We start from the raw sequence: 14,792 nt of genomic DNA on the forward strand, positions 1-14,792 counted from the left end.
TGTTATTATTTTCGCTGATGCAAATTTCCCCTTGTTTTCATTAAGAAATCATAGGAACGCAATTGCCAAGCTTGACCAGTGGCATTGGGGTGTAACTTGATGGTAAAGCAACATAAGTTGTAAATCCACACATATAAGGGAGAAATCATGTTGCTTTCAATTATACAAGTCGGAATGCAGGTGTTTTGATGTTTGGGAGTCATATTGATATGAACTCGAACCGGATACGTTCAAATACCAAGATAAATAATGGTGGGAATATCAAACTGATAAATGCTCTCCCTATTATGAGGAAGTACCCTTACCAATAAGTTCGAATTGTCACCCCAAAATCTAACTTGAAAGTTTGCAGTTGATTATGGAACTAACAAACTTAGCAATAGAACTACTAAGCCCTTTAGTTATAAACAAATGAAGAATGTTCAAATAACCCAAGAAACTAATAAAAAGTTAATTGATTGATCAAACATGTAGATGTGTGATAAGCATCATACTACACATGTTTTCATGCCCGATTGTTTACATTTTTATGCATGATTATCCCGTTTTATGCTAGAATCACCTGTCTTTTGTTTCCTTTCTCGTTTCAAGTCATTTTCGAAGGACACCATCAATAATCGAGGGAAATACGTGTGATTACGGACCAAAATCCATCAAATTGGGTGAGAACTAGCACCCCGAGGGTTGAGCACGGCACGGACTCGGCCGTCTTTGAATTACTAAGAGGCTATCTCCAATTGTGCCATTTATTACGACTTCCATAGCCACCACGGCCTCCGGCCGCGATCATGGTGGCTCGGCCTTAAGCAGGCACGGCTTGGAAGGAGTCGGCCTCGCAGACTCCACAGTTGACCTTTGCACGGACTCCGGCCATGCTGAATCAACTATATAGGCAATTTTGAGTTCTTTTGGAGGGGAGACGAATTTTGGACTCAATTCCAAGACACACACTTAATCAATTGTTTCCTATACCTCAATTGTAGACCTTAAGAGATCAAATTCATCAATTGAAAGAGGGATTTCACTTGTTCCAACATCGAATTGAAGATCAAGACAAACTTTGGGAGCATTCAAGAGGCAACTAGGGTTTGAGATTTCGAATTTGCAAATTTAGGGTCTCTCATTCAGCTTGAAAGAGAAGGGTGTACATGCCTTTGATTTTCTTTTCCTTATTTTGTTCCCTAATTGCTTTAACCATGAACATGAGTAGCTAGATCTTTTAAACCCATTGGGGTTCACCTTTGTTAATGGATTATGCTTAATTGTTAGTTTTATAATTGTCATTCTTGCAATCTTCTTGCTATTTAGTAATAAAAGTTTGATTCAGTTAATTTGAGACGTTAAATTAATTGTTTATTGGGTTGTTTCTTGACATTGAGAAATGCTTGTTACAACTGGACATTGAATAGTAAGGACTGGTAGTTAACACTTAGAGATAAGGTTGATTTACTCGCCGGATTAAGAATTAATAACTCTTAATAGTTTTAAATCATACTTAATGCTAATCTGTAGTAATCCGATAGGAAGAGATTCCATTAGGTTAGTGCAGGTTTAGGAATTGATAGCTCGAGAGAGGCAGGGATTCAATTCAGGGATTTAGGCACGGGTAAGCAAGATCGGCAATCCATAAAATCCATCGTTAGAATTCCATCACTTAGGCTCCCTTATGGGTTTGTTTCTCTCTTTGCAATTGTCTTTTGATTGTTCGTTGTCCTTCATTTACTTAATTGCACTCATAACCATTAGCTGGTATGTTAGAACTTTCACACCCTATTTCGGACTAGATAACATAGCGGTAGTAACTCTAGGTTCACCCGATCTCCAAGGATACGACCTTGATACTCACTAGTGCTAGGCTGCATCGGTAGGTTCACTGCCTTAGGTGTAGGTTGCATAAAGAGCCCATCAAGTTTTTGGCGCCGTTCGTGGTGATAACGGTGAACTAGAGTGAATTGTTTTTGTGTTAATTTAGTCATTAATTGTTTATTCATTTATTCTTTATTTATTTATTTTTTTATTATTATTTATTATTTATTATTATATTATTTTTATTGATTGGTGGTTGTGTGGACTTTCGGTTTCAGGTAGTTTATGACCAGGAGCTCAAACTCGAATCTTATAGAGCCTCTATCTGATCCAAAATGATCCCTCAGACTCTTAAGGAAGAGGCTGCAATTAGAAGAGGAGGAGATTGAGGTTGAGGTACTTGTGGATAGACTAGACACGATGGAAAACCATGACCCCTAGGCCAACGACGATCAGAGGACGATGTACGAGTTTGCTCGACCATCTTTAGATGGGACGAAAATGAGTATAGTCAAACCTGCTGTAGCGGCCAATAATTTTGAGATAAAGGCCAATGTTATCCAGATGATCCAGCAAAGCGTGCAATTTAGAGGATTGCCGAGCGAGGATCCCAATGCATATATCTCTAATTTTTTGGAGATTTGTGACACATTCAAGATAAATGGAACAACCGATGATGCCATTAGGCTGAGATTGTTTCCATTTTTCATGAGGGACAGAGCAAAGAGATGGCTGCAATCTCTTCCACAACAGACAATCACTACCTGGAAGGCGTTGGCCGAAAAATTTTTATATAAGTATTTTCCTCCCGCTAAAACTACTAAACATAGAAATGACATATCTTCTTTTGTGCAGTTTGATGATGAAAGCATGTACGATGCATGGGAGAGATTTAAAGATCTTTTGAGATGCTGCCCACATCACGGATTGCCAGTGTGGATGCAGGATCAGACCTTCTACAGCGGGTTAAACCTTGTAACGAGGCAAATGGTGGATGCTGCAGCAGGTGGGGCGCTAAATAGTAAGACGCCCGAGCAAGCTCAGAACCTGATAGAGGAAATGGCCATGAACAACTATCAGTGGCAATCCTCTAAGAGCCGACCAAAAGAGCGAGGAGTGGTCAACCAAGTGGACTCTGACAACCTTGGCGAGCTCAAGTGGAGCTTCTAGCCATGAAGATCGACCAACTCAGGATCTTGGGTTCATGCAGTGAGCGTTGGGCTGCGAGTTTTGTGGTGGCCCGCATTACAGTCTGGTATCTTGTGGGAGGTATGTTTGCTTCATCCTCTACTACTTTTCCATCTAATTCGCTATGTCTTCCGATGTTGAACAGTTGATTATATGGGGAATGCCCTAAGGCGTGAGCGATCCTTGACAATACATACAACCACGGGTGGCGCAATCATCCCAACTTGATTGGAGGAACAATAACGCTCGGGGTCCACCTGGTTTTCGAGACTTCATCGGCCGACAACATTCGGCTAGGCCTGCACAAGCTCCTCCTCTACTAGAAAAGAAGTCAAATTTAGAGGAGCTTATGATAAAGTTTGTGACGTCTATGGAGATGAGGTTCCAGCAAACTGATAGTGCACTTAGTAACCAGTAGGCCTCGATTTAGAACTTGGAGACCCAGATTGGCCAAATCTCTAAGATGTTGTCTGAGAGGCAGCAAGGAGCGCTCCCGAGCACCACTGGGTCTAACCCGAGGGAGCACGTGAACGCCATCACTTTGCGTTCAGGTAAGTTAGTTTCATCTCCTTCTAAGCCTGTTTTTGATGACGCCACTATTGATGTGCAGGTTAAGGCAAGCAGTAAGGTTAGGGAACCTGAAGGACAAAAGGTGAAATCAATTCCAGTCAGGGAATATCAATCTAAGATTCCTTATCCTGCTAGAGCTAAACAAGCAGAGGCGAAAGAGCAGTTCAGTAAGTTTTTAGATATTTTTAGACAACTGCATATTAACTTGCCTTTTATTGATGCATTGGAGCAGATGCCGAAGTATGCTAAGTTCTTAAAGGACATACTTAGTAGAAAAAGGAAGTTGGAGGAGGTCGCTATGTTGACAATGAGGAGTGCTCGTGGTGTTTGAGCAAGTTGCGGAGAAACGTCACAATCCGGGGAGTTTCACTATTCCCCGCACTTTAGGTAATTTGTGTGTTGATGATGCATTAGCTGATTTGGGGGCTAGCATAAATGTCATGCCCACTAGTTTGTTCAATAAGCTAGGTTTGGGGGAGGCAAAATCCACTAGGATGTGCATTCAATTAGGCGGCCAATTACATTAAGCTTCCTAGGGGAATTGTGGAAAATGTGCTAGTTAAGGTAGAAAAGTTCATATTCCCTGTGGAATTTGTGGTTTTGGATATGGAAAATGAGCATGGTGTACCATTAATTTTGGGGAGACCTTTCCTTGCCACAGCTAGAGCTAAAATAAACGTATTTGAGGGGAAGTTAGAACTTAATGTAGGGGACGACTGTGTCACTTTTAGTTTACCCTCATTTGATAGTTCTTCCACCGACCATGTTCATGCCATTTGTTGTATTGATGGAATTGATCTTTCATGTAATACACAACCACAAGATGTACAAATGGATGATACTATACATGTTTCTTCCCCTACAAGTATGTGTTATTCATCTGAAAAAAATAACTTGTATCAATATGAGACTTTGTCTTTGTGATAGACCCGGGAAGGGTAGTTGCAAGTTTGTTTTGGCCAGTCACTTAGGGTCGGAGTGGATGAATGGACATCCCAAATCAGTCCAGAGCACCTCCTTGGTCATCTACTGCACACATCGGACCTTTTCATTGCACTTATATGCCTCGAGCCCTAACTTACATTGAGCCTACCTTCTTAATTTGCCCGCGATGCAGGAATGCTGATCCAGAGTCTAGCTAGACGACTAGAAGAAAAAGAAGCACCTTCGGGAGGCATTCCCGAATCTATTTTTGCTTTCTGAATTTTTGGACATTTAATTTATTTTATTTTATGTAGTCATTTGCAGTTAGATATTTTAGTCTGTTTTTAGTAAGTTTGATTTTGAGGAGATGCTATCTTATTAAACCTTTTACTAGATGTTGCTTGGAATGTGTTTATTCTTGAATTTTGCAAGAGTTAGCCTACTTGATGCTCGTACGTAATTTTGAGGACTAACATATTTTGAAGTGTTAAAGTACACATCAAGGGCAGTATCTAGTAGACTTTCTAGTTTTTATCTCTTTTTGTCGTCTTGTTTTTCTCTTAGTTTTCTAATTTCTTTTATGGACTCCCATAATTAGCTTCATTTTATGTATTTTATTCCTTTTATTTTGGAGTGCCTACCTTGTTCTGCGAGGGCGGTGTTTTTCATAAGTGTGGGGTGGAGTCACAGTAGATTTGTGCAGTACCAATTTTATCTTTCTTTGTTTTTATCTTGTTTTAATATCCCTTATTGATTGAGTCCATTCATTATTCACTGTCCTTATCTTGAGTTTTTTTTAATCGAGTAGTTAATGATTTTCTCCTTTGAATGGATTCCCTTATAGCTTTTATCGAACCTTGTTGGAAGAAGGCAATGAACGAATCTCTTAATTACAATCCAACCGGGTAAAACTGGTATTTTCCTTAAATTCTTCCATTTTACTTTATCTTAGATATAGAACAACGTTAATATTGTTGCTTATTATTGTGATTGTTGTTTAAACTTTGCTTTGAGAATTCATGCAATTTTAACCCACTCGAATGGTGAGATTTTGAGCCAATTGGTGCATCACTATTATGCTCCCTTTTCTTTCATTAGTGAGCATTATACGGAATCTCATTTCTAGAACTTGCTTTACGATATCATTTGAGATTACATGAATTGTCAATAATCGTGAGATGATTTGGGCACTTAGGATTTACACAATTTGGCCAAAATGCCTAACCTTGTTTTTCCCTTAGTGAACCAATTTTGAGCCTTAGCCTTTCCTTTCGTGATAATAATAACAGTGACACTCATTTTATCACTTCTATTCATTTGACCATTCTTTCTACCATTATTGCTGGAAATTATGTAAGTTTATGCTGCATTTTATTTTGGATCAATCTGCAATCATATATTTCACTAAGTTGCTAGATTTTTCATAGATGCTCCCTTTAATTAATAAAAAAAAAAAAACATTTGATATTCAGTCTTATTGTATGTGTCAATAACCAACAACCCCTACATAAGCTGTTGTAATATATATACATAGTATATATATATTCAATAAAAAAAAGAGTATTAATTTAGTTCATTTTGAGCATCATCTTATTTTTAGAGCAACTTAATGTTCATTTTGGTACAACACTTGATCCTTCGTTACTTTCTTGCATTACTTGCTTAACTTCCAGCAACTTGTAGCCTACTTTCCATATTTATACGTACCCTACCTTAACCCCATTACAACCTGGCTCAAGACCCTTTGATCATGATTATTGATTATTTCGTAGTAGTGGAGATTGGATCTATAAGCAAGCCTATGGTAAGCACTTTTTTTGTATTTTTGCGTTGAGAGCTTGGCAATCTTCTTTCACCTATATACACTTGTGTGTTTTGAGTGACACCTTGTGAGGCATGGTTCTCAATTACTCAATTTAGATGGTTTGTCATTTTAACTTTAGCAACTTTATTAAGTTTGTTCTCTCTCTTAAGGATTTAGTAATTTGGGGGTTTTGGGAAAAATCATTATGGAGTTTTGAAATTTGTTTTCAGCTAACCTCTTGCAATGCATTTGATTGAGTTATTTGGTATCTCTTTAAGGAGTGAGTTGTTGATTGCTTGAGGACAAGCAAAAGTTTAAGTGTGGGGTAATTTGATAAGCATCATACTACACATGTTTTCATGCCCGATTGTTTATATTTTTATGCATGATTATCCCGTTTTATGCTAGAATCACCTGTCTTTTGTTTCCTTTCTCGTTTCAGGTCATTTTTGAAGGACACCATCAATAATCGAGGGAAATACGTGTGATTACGGACCAAAATCCATCAAATTGGGTGAGAACTAGCACCTGAAGGTTGAGCACGGCCGGACTCCCGTGCGTCTGGTCAAGAGGCTATCTCCAATTGTGCCATTTCAGTACGATTTAGTAGCCACCACGGCCTCCGGCCGCGACTGTGGTGGCTCGATCTACCGGCTTGGGCACGGCTTGGAAGGAGTCGGCCTGACAAACTCCATAGATTGACCTTTGCTGGACTCGTACGTCTTTGAATCATCATGACTGGACTCGGCCATCTTGAATCAACTATATAGGCAATTTTGAGTTCTTTTGGAAGGGAGACGAATTTTGGACTCAATTCCAAGACACACACTTAATCAATTGTTTCCTATACCTCAATTATAGACCTTGAGAGATCAAATTCATAAATTGAAGGAGGGATTTCACTTGTTCCAACATCGAATTGAAGATCAAGACAAACTTTGGGAGGATTCAAGAGGCAACTAGGGTTTGAGATTTCGAATTTGCAAATTTAGGGTCTCTCATTCAGCTTGAAAGAGAAGGGTGTACATGCCTTTAATTTTCTTTTCCTTATTTTGTTCCCTAATTGCTTTAACCATGAACATGAGTAGCTAGATCTTTTCAACCCATTGGGGTCACTTTTGTTGATGGATTATGCTTAATTGTTAGTTTTATAATTGTCATTCTTGCAATCTTCTTGCTATTTAGTAATAAAAGTTTGATTCAGTTAATTTGAGACGTTGAATTAATTGTTTATTGGGTTGTTTCTTGACATTGAGAAATGCTTGTTACAACTAGACATTGAATAGTAAGGACTGGTAGTTAACACTTAGAGATAAGGTTGATTTACTCGCCGGATTAAGAATTAATAACTATTAATAGTTTCAAATCATACTTAATGCTAATCTGTAGTAATCCGATAGGAAGAGATTCCATTAGGTTAGTGCAGGTTTAGGAATTCGGTAAGCTCGAGAGAGGAACCGGGATTCAATTCAGGATTTAGGCACGGGTAAGCAAGATCGGCAATCCATAAAATCCATCGTTAGAATTCCATCACTTAGGCTCCCTTTTGGGTTTGTTTCTCTCTTTGCAATTGTCTTTTGATTGTTCGTTGTCCTTCATTAACTTAATTGCACTCATAACCATTAGCTGGTATGTTAGATCTTTCACACCCTATTTCAGACTAGATAACATAGCAAGCAGTAGTAACTCTAGGTTCACCCGATCTCCAAGGATACGACCTTGATACTCACTAGTGCTAGGCTGCATCGGTAGGTTCACTGCCTTTGGTGTAGGTTGCATAAAGAGCCCATCAATGTGAAACTAAACTAAACAAATTAATTTAATCTCAAGAAATTCAAGAGTTAACAACTCAAGGAAAATAAACTTCATTCAAAATGATATATTGATCTAATGCCCTTTTGGCCGAAATACATAGCTCTATTTATAGGGTTTTGAAATGATTCTAACCCTAAAAAGGACTAAGAGATAAGGAATAAAAATCAAACCCTAAAAGACTCATAATATGTGGCTGATCTTATCCCTATAAGGAAGGATAAGATAAAGAGTATTTTAAACAAATTAAAATCCTCAATTAATGGAGAAAGTTCTCTTTATCCAATACTTCTAAAAATATAGGAAATTAACTAAAAAATGGGTCCACTACGAATTTATCTTGAAAAATTCGAAGCTCTTTTTGCAGGTTCCAGCAGCTCATGAATTGTAAGGCGTGGTCACGCCTTATTGACAATGATCTTCTATCCAGATTTTGCGTAGCTCACGGGTTGTAAGGCGTGGTCACGCCTTATTGAAGATGAGCTTTTGCCTCAATCTTCATTAATAGCAATTACTGTCACTATCTTATTGAAGATGAGCTTCTGCCTAAATCTTCATTAATAGCAATTACTGCCACTATCTTCAAGGCATTGTTATCATCATCAAAAGCACCATCATTAGCCATCTTCAAAACATGCTCCAAGTAAGAATTTAAGGCTTGCTTGAACTTCTTACTCTTTGCTCGTGTCATTGGTCCTCCATAGGCTAGTGGATCCATGCTAGTTGACTTAGATGCATCCTTGGTTGCATCATATATAATGCAGTAAATTAGGTTGAAGTGTTATTAGGTACGCCCATGTGAATTTCTCCCTATTTTCTTTAAGGAATCATGGGGTACGTAATTGACAAGCTTCGCTAGTGGCATTGGAGTGTGACTTAATGATCAAGTAGGATGAAACATAAATCCACATGCGTGATGGAGAAATCATGTTGCTTTTGATTAATTCAAGTGAGAATGTGCTCGTTTTGATGTTTGGCAGGCATATAATGAGGCAAATTGGGTCGGAGTCTTATTAGGTACTAAAACACGAATTTCCCACTATTTTCGTTAAAGAATCATGGGAACACAATTGAAAAGCTTGAGTGGTTACCTTGGGGTGGGACTTGATAATCAAGTAGCACGAGACGTAAATCTACACGCATAAGGGAGAAATCATGTTGCTTACGATTAATACAAGTGGGAATGCATGCGTTTTGATGTTTTGGAAGTCATATAATGAAGTAAAATGGTTAGAGTGTTGCTAGGTATGCCCACACGAATTTTTCTTATTTTAGTTAAGGAATCATGGGAACCTAATTGACAAGCTTCACTAGTATCATTAGAGTATGACTTGATGATCAAGCAGGACGAGACGCAAATCCACACACGTGATGGAGAAATTATGTTGCTTTTGATTAATCCAAGTGGGAATGTGCACATTTTGATATTTGGATGCATAAAATGAAGTATTTTGGGTCATAGTGTTATTAGATAGTCCTTTATTTTTGTTAAGCTAGCTCATAAAAGTTCAGACTATGAGAGTTGTTGGCTAGTTTACTCCTCTCTAGTTCTTGATTTGACTTTAGTTTATTCATCTCTCTTTATTTGCTTATTCATATTTAGCTTCTAGTTTCTTCTTCTTATAGAATAAGGGCTTCTGCACTATGAAAACCGAATGTAACTGAATATTTAAGCCTTGTGAGCATATTATTTCAGTTTTCTACCTTGCTGGAAATCAAGTTATTGGTTCTTTGAAGAACTTTTCAGACTTATGAAGACTCGCACTATCGAACCTAGACTTATCGCTCATGTCCTTCCTTTATTTTGTGTTGTTTGTCAATCGTTGTGTTTAAATCAATTTGATTTGATCCTTACGCCTAGCAATGGAAGAAAATAAAGAACTTGCAATTTCTTTCCTTACTAGATACAAAATCCTACTTAGGTTCTCATATGTTCATTTCTTTTCTTCATCTCTTTCTAATCTATGTCTAGTATGATTGCTTGATTTTATTAGGCGAGCATAAACACAAGTGTTGAGTTAAAGCGCATAGAAGAGGAAATCATATGCACCGATCCAATGCTTGGACAAATGCGAAGAAAGAGAATTAGTTGATGGAATATTGATATCATTCTCTGAATGATCGCATACGATTCTTTTTGAGTGAAGAGGGAACACTGAGAATCAAGGCACGCCCAAATATTGTGATCCAGGATTTGTACTATTGGGATCTCCATCATTCCTTATTCCTTTAGGAATGAGGACTCTTGAAAACACAAGGATTGGTATAAAGAATAATAAGAATGCAATTGAAAAGATTGACCGGTAGCATTGGGGCTTAGCTTGATGATCAAGTAGGACGAGCCATAAATCCACATGTGCAAGGGATTAATCATGTTGTTTTTAATTAATCCAAAAATAATACAAGTGGCAATGCGAGCGTTTTGATGTTTGGAATGCATATAATGAAGTAATTTGGGTCGAACTATTATTAGGTAGGCCCACGCGAATCTCCCGTTATTTTCGTTAAGTTGGCTCATAAAATTTAGGACTACGAGAGTTGTTGACTAGTAAACTCCTCTCCGGTTCTTGATTTATTTATTCATATTTTGTTTGTAGTTTCTTCTTCTTATAGAATAAGGGCTTTCGCAGGATGAAAACCGCATGATCCAAATATTTTAGGCTAGTGAGCATATTATTTCAGTCTTCTATATTGTAAGAAATCAAGTTAAGGATTCCTTCAAGAACATTACAGACTTATGAAAACTCACGCTAGCAAATCTAGACTTATCGCACACGTCTTTTCTTTCTTTTGGATTCTTTTCTACTCTTCTATTTAAATCAATTCAATTTGATCCTTACATTTAGCCGTATGGAAGAGAATAAAGAACATGTGATTTCTTTCCTTACCGTATTCATAATCTTACTTATGTTCTCGTTCTATTGGTTCCTTTTGTGCCTCCCTTTCTAATCTCTATCTAGTGTGATCGTTTACTTTTATTTGGCGAGTGATGCGTTCTAAGTCAAGTAAGATTATGACCTAAGACAGTGTACCTATCAGTGGAGTATAGCTAATGGTGAGTACCAAGTGTCGTATTCCCCAAAGAACGTGTGAACCTAAATGGTGTTAATGAATAATATTCTCTGCTGTCTAATCACAGAAAATAAATGGTGTTAATGAATAATTCCTAAATTAACTAATAGCTACTGTAATTGTTGTCGAACTACGTATACTAGGGAATGATTAATTCAAGTAAAGGAATAACCCTTTGGGAATTCTTGTCTCTAAGGAATGGAAACTAAGGGTGGAATTGATTCATTGAATCCAATTTCCATGGGAAAATCTCTACACAATTAATGCCTTTCTCAAGGACACTAACATCTTAACTTAGATTAATTAGGTTGAAATCTGTTCCTAACTCTAATTACCCAAATTAGAATTATGTACCATTTAACACTATTGAGAGTTGTTAATTCTCAATCCGATAGAACGAACACCCTATCTCTAGGCGAATTCAATTCTAGGTTGCAAAGGACAATCCAAACCTAAACGTCTTTCTCAAGATCATTCAAATTTCAAAAATCATTTAACAAGATATGAAGAACAAATCAATAAATACTTCCATTGCAAACCAATATTGACAATCAATACATTCAATTCAAAATTGAAGTATAAAAATCCCTAGATAAAGAACCCCAATGGGTTAATAAGTTTAGCTAATCATGTTCATAATCACAACTAACAAGAATTCAATTACCAAAAATGAGTAAAGGTAGAGGAACCCGAATACACACTTGGATGAGAGTAAATAGCTCCAATTCCTCGTGCCCAATTTTGGATGGATTCTTGTTCCTCTTACTCGGATTGAAACAAATTGACAATCATCGCCAATCTTTGATCTTCGAAGAGAATCCAAGTGAAACCTTGATCCAAGTGTCCTTTTCTCTTAGTTTCAACTCAGAAAACCCTTAGACAGAGAAACATATGAGCTTTGGACGTTCTAACCCTAGCTGCCCCCCTTTTTCTCTTTTCTTTCTTTTTAAATGAATTGACCAGCTGCCATGAACATGGCCGTGTTGATGCCCGTGTTCGCAACACATTCTGGTGTTGATGCCTGTGTTACTCTCTGTGGCTGTGCTCCCTAAGAACCTTTGTTTCCTTGGATGTTTGTTGCATCCAACACGGCCGTGTTGGTGGCTGTGTTGGGAACATGGCCAGTGTTGAATCCAACACGGCCGTGTTAACCTTCCTCATGGGCATACTTAGCTTGTTTCGCCAGCTTTGACGTCCAATTATGCTCTAATTCTTCCCTTTATCATACTTTGACTTCGTTTGGAGCTAATGCACACAAACAGACACATAGGGTGAGTGTTGGGACCAATTCACATCCAAATATACATACAATCAATCTTAAAAACCCCATTTAGATGTATGTAATTTATGCACATCAAATAACCCCACACTTAGCTCATTGCTTGTCCTCAAGCAATCAAAAGTAAAATAAGGAAAATAAACCACTAAAGAACAACACTTGAACTGACAAACAAGCTAGGGAGCTCCTGCACATATCCTTAACAAGCGCAAGTCAAACAAAAAGAAATGAAGCAATCAATTCAAGTATCACAACCAAGATGCCAATAATTCGCAAAACACTATCTCAATAAAATTATTCAGAACCAACTCCTCACCAGATTCACTCTAAATCACTCAAAGTGTTTAAAGGGTAGTGTTTAATCGCTCAATGCATCAACTACTGCCTTACTTACTATATGCTTGCTCTTAAATCCTACTCCTACCACTTATAGAGAGTCAACAATCATGTCAAGAGGTCTTTATAAAGGTTGTAATGAGGATTAGGTAGGGGTAGGTAAATTTGGTTAGAGTTGAACCTATGGTGTTCTGCAATAAAATACATGACCTGCACACAAGCCACAATAATCACAAGGGGTAAACAATGGACAGTAGTCCAAGGTGGGAAATAGGAATCAAGTCAAAATGTAAACTCCGAGAAGCAATTAAACAATTAGCTTACTTACTTTCTTTCTTTTCATCACCCTTCCCTCTTATTCTTCTTATTATATTTTTTTCTTCTTCTTATTTTTTTCGTCTCTTTTTCTTTTCTTTTTCATGAGGGAAGAACATGTTCTTTTGGATTGAAGTAAGCTACTACAAGATTCTAACGCTATTCCCAAGATAAATATTCCCAATAAAAACAACTCATGTGTAGAATCATAACCCAAAGCAGAATAAAACTAAGTGGCAATGAAATATGATAAAAAATGGTGAAAGAGGGGGTTATCTACAGAATCAATAAACAAATGAAGGCTATTTGGCTAGAATGAAAAACCTAAGTGCCTCTATCATACCAAAGTGTTAAACTCTCCTTGTGGCCCTCATAAGCATTACCGATCAAGTTCTAAAAGTAAAGACAGTGATTGGTACTCTCAACAAGAAATAAATACAAGCATATAAAGTGTATGCTTACAATTTAGGCTCAATTTCTCACAACTGTGCTTTTTGAGTAGGTTCCAAACAAAAATCATCAAAACAAAATTAGATAAACCAAAGCAACTTAGTACAAAACTCAAACTAATTATCTTACATTCTTCCGCAAGACTCAACACTATCGGTTTTACCCGATCACATGGACATAAATAGGATTTCCAAAAGCAAGTCAACAGTAAAACCATCGAAACAAAGTGAAAAATTTTCAAAATTTTTACAAAAAATTGCACAAAGAATAAACAAATAACTGAGATGGGATAATTGAAATGTGATATATACACTAGAAAACAAATAACTGAGATGGGATAATTGAAATGCGATATATACACTAGAAAAGGATCTAAATTTCATATACAACACAATAAAACATGAAAGCAAGTGTATATTAATATCACCACCCCACACTTGAAGGACACACTGTCCTCAGTGTACAAAATATAAGAAATGGAAAAGAAAAGAAATAATCATACGACTATAGCTCCGGGGGTGAAAAGAGGTGCATCATCGGGGTATATCGGTATTTGGTGATGCATGGTGGAGGAGTGGCTGCTCTCTGAGGGTCGGAAGTAGTGTCACATGCAGGAGCAAAAACCAACTGTAAAACCTAATCACCCAAGTTCACATAATTCAAACAAAAATTAATACTCAAAATGGAAAGAAAAAAAAAATGAAAACTAAAGAATTAAAACGAAAATAAAAGAAACAAGCTTTTTTAAAGTCATAAGCTAGACTTTATTCTTTTCTTTGAATCAGAAATGGAGCACCCAATTCACACGCTCCTCCACATCCAGTGACCCTCCAAGGTAATGCTTCAACCTCTGCCCATTAACCTTGAAATTTCCCTTTTCCGAATGATGCACTTCAACTGCACTATAATGGAAGACTTGCGTTACTGTAAATGGCCCCGACCAACGACTCTTCAGCTTCCCTGAAAATAAACAGAGACGAGAGTTAAATAATAACACACTATCTCCTACGTTAAATTCCTTCAAATTTTTCAATCGCTTGTCATGCCATTGTTTGGTCTTCCCCTTGTAGATTATTGAATTTTCATAGGCTTGTTGACGCCACTCCTCTAGCTCATTTATTTGCCACTACCTTTATCTACCTGTGCTATCTAAATTAAAGTTAAATGATTTAAGTGCCCATAACGCTTTATGTTCTAGCTCCACAGGTAAATGATAACCTTTTCCATACACAAGCC

General features: G+C 37.4%; 1 non-coding gene across 1 annotated transcript; it reads right to left on the minus strand.

The window, feature by feature from the left end:
* Positions 1 to 2,628: 2,628 nt before the first annotated feature.
* LOC125371241 lies at positions 2,629 to 2,735 on the minus strand. Its single transcript, XR_007217538.1, has one exon. It is a non-coding gene; the product is annotated as a small nucleolar RNA R71 (small nucleolar RNA).
* Between the last annotated feature and the right edge of the window lie 12,057 nt (positions 2,736 to 14,792).

This window comes from Ricinus communis, chromosome 9 (assembly GCF_019578655.1).
Source record: "Ricinus communis isolate WT05 ecotype wild-type chromosome 9, ASM1957865v1, whole genome shotgun sequence".
Taxonomy (NCBI): domain Eukaryota; kingdom Viridiplantae; phylum Streptophyta; class Magnoliopsida; order Malpighiales; family Euphorbiaceae; genus Ricinus; species Ricinus communis.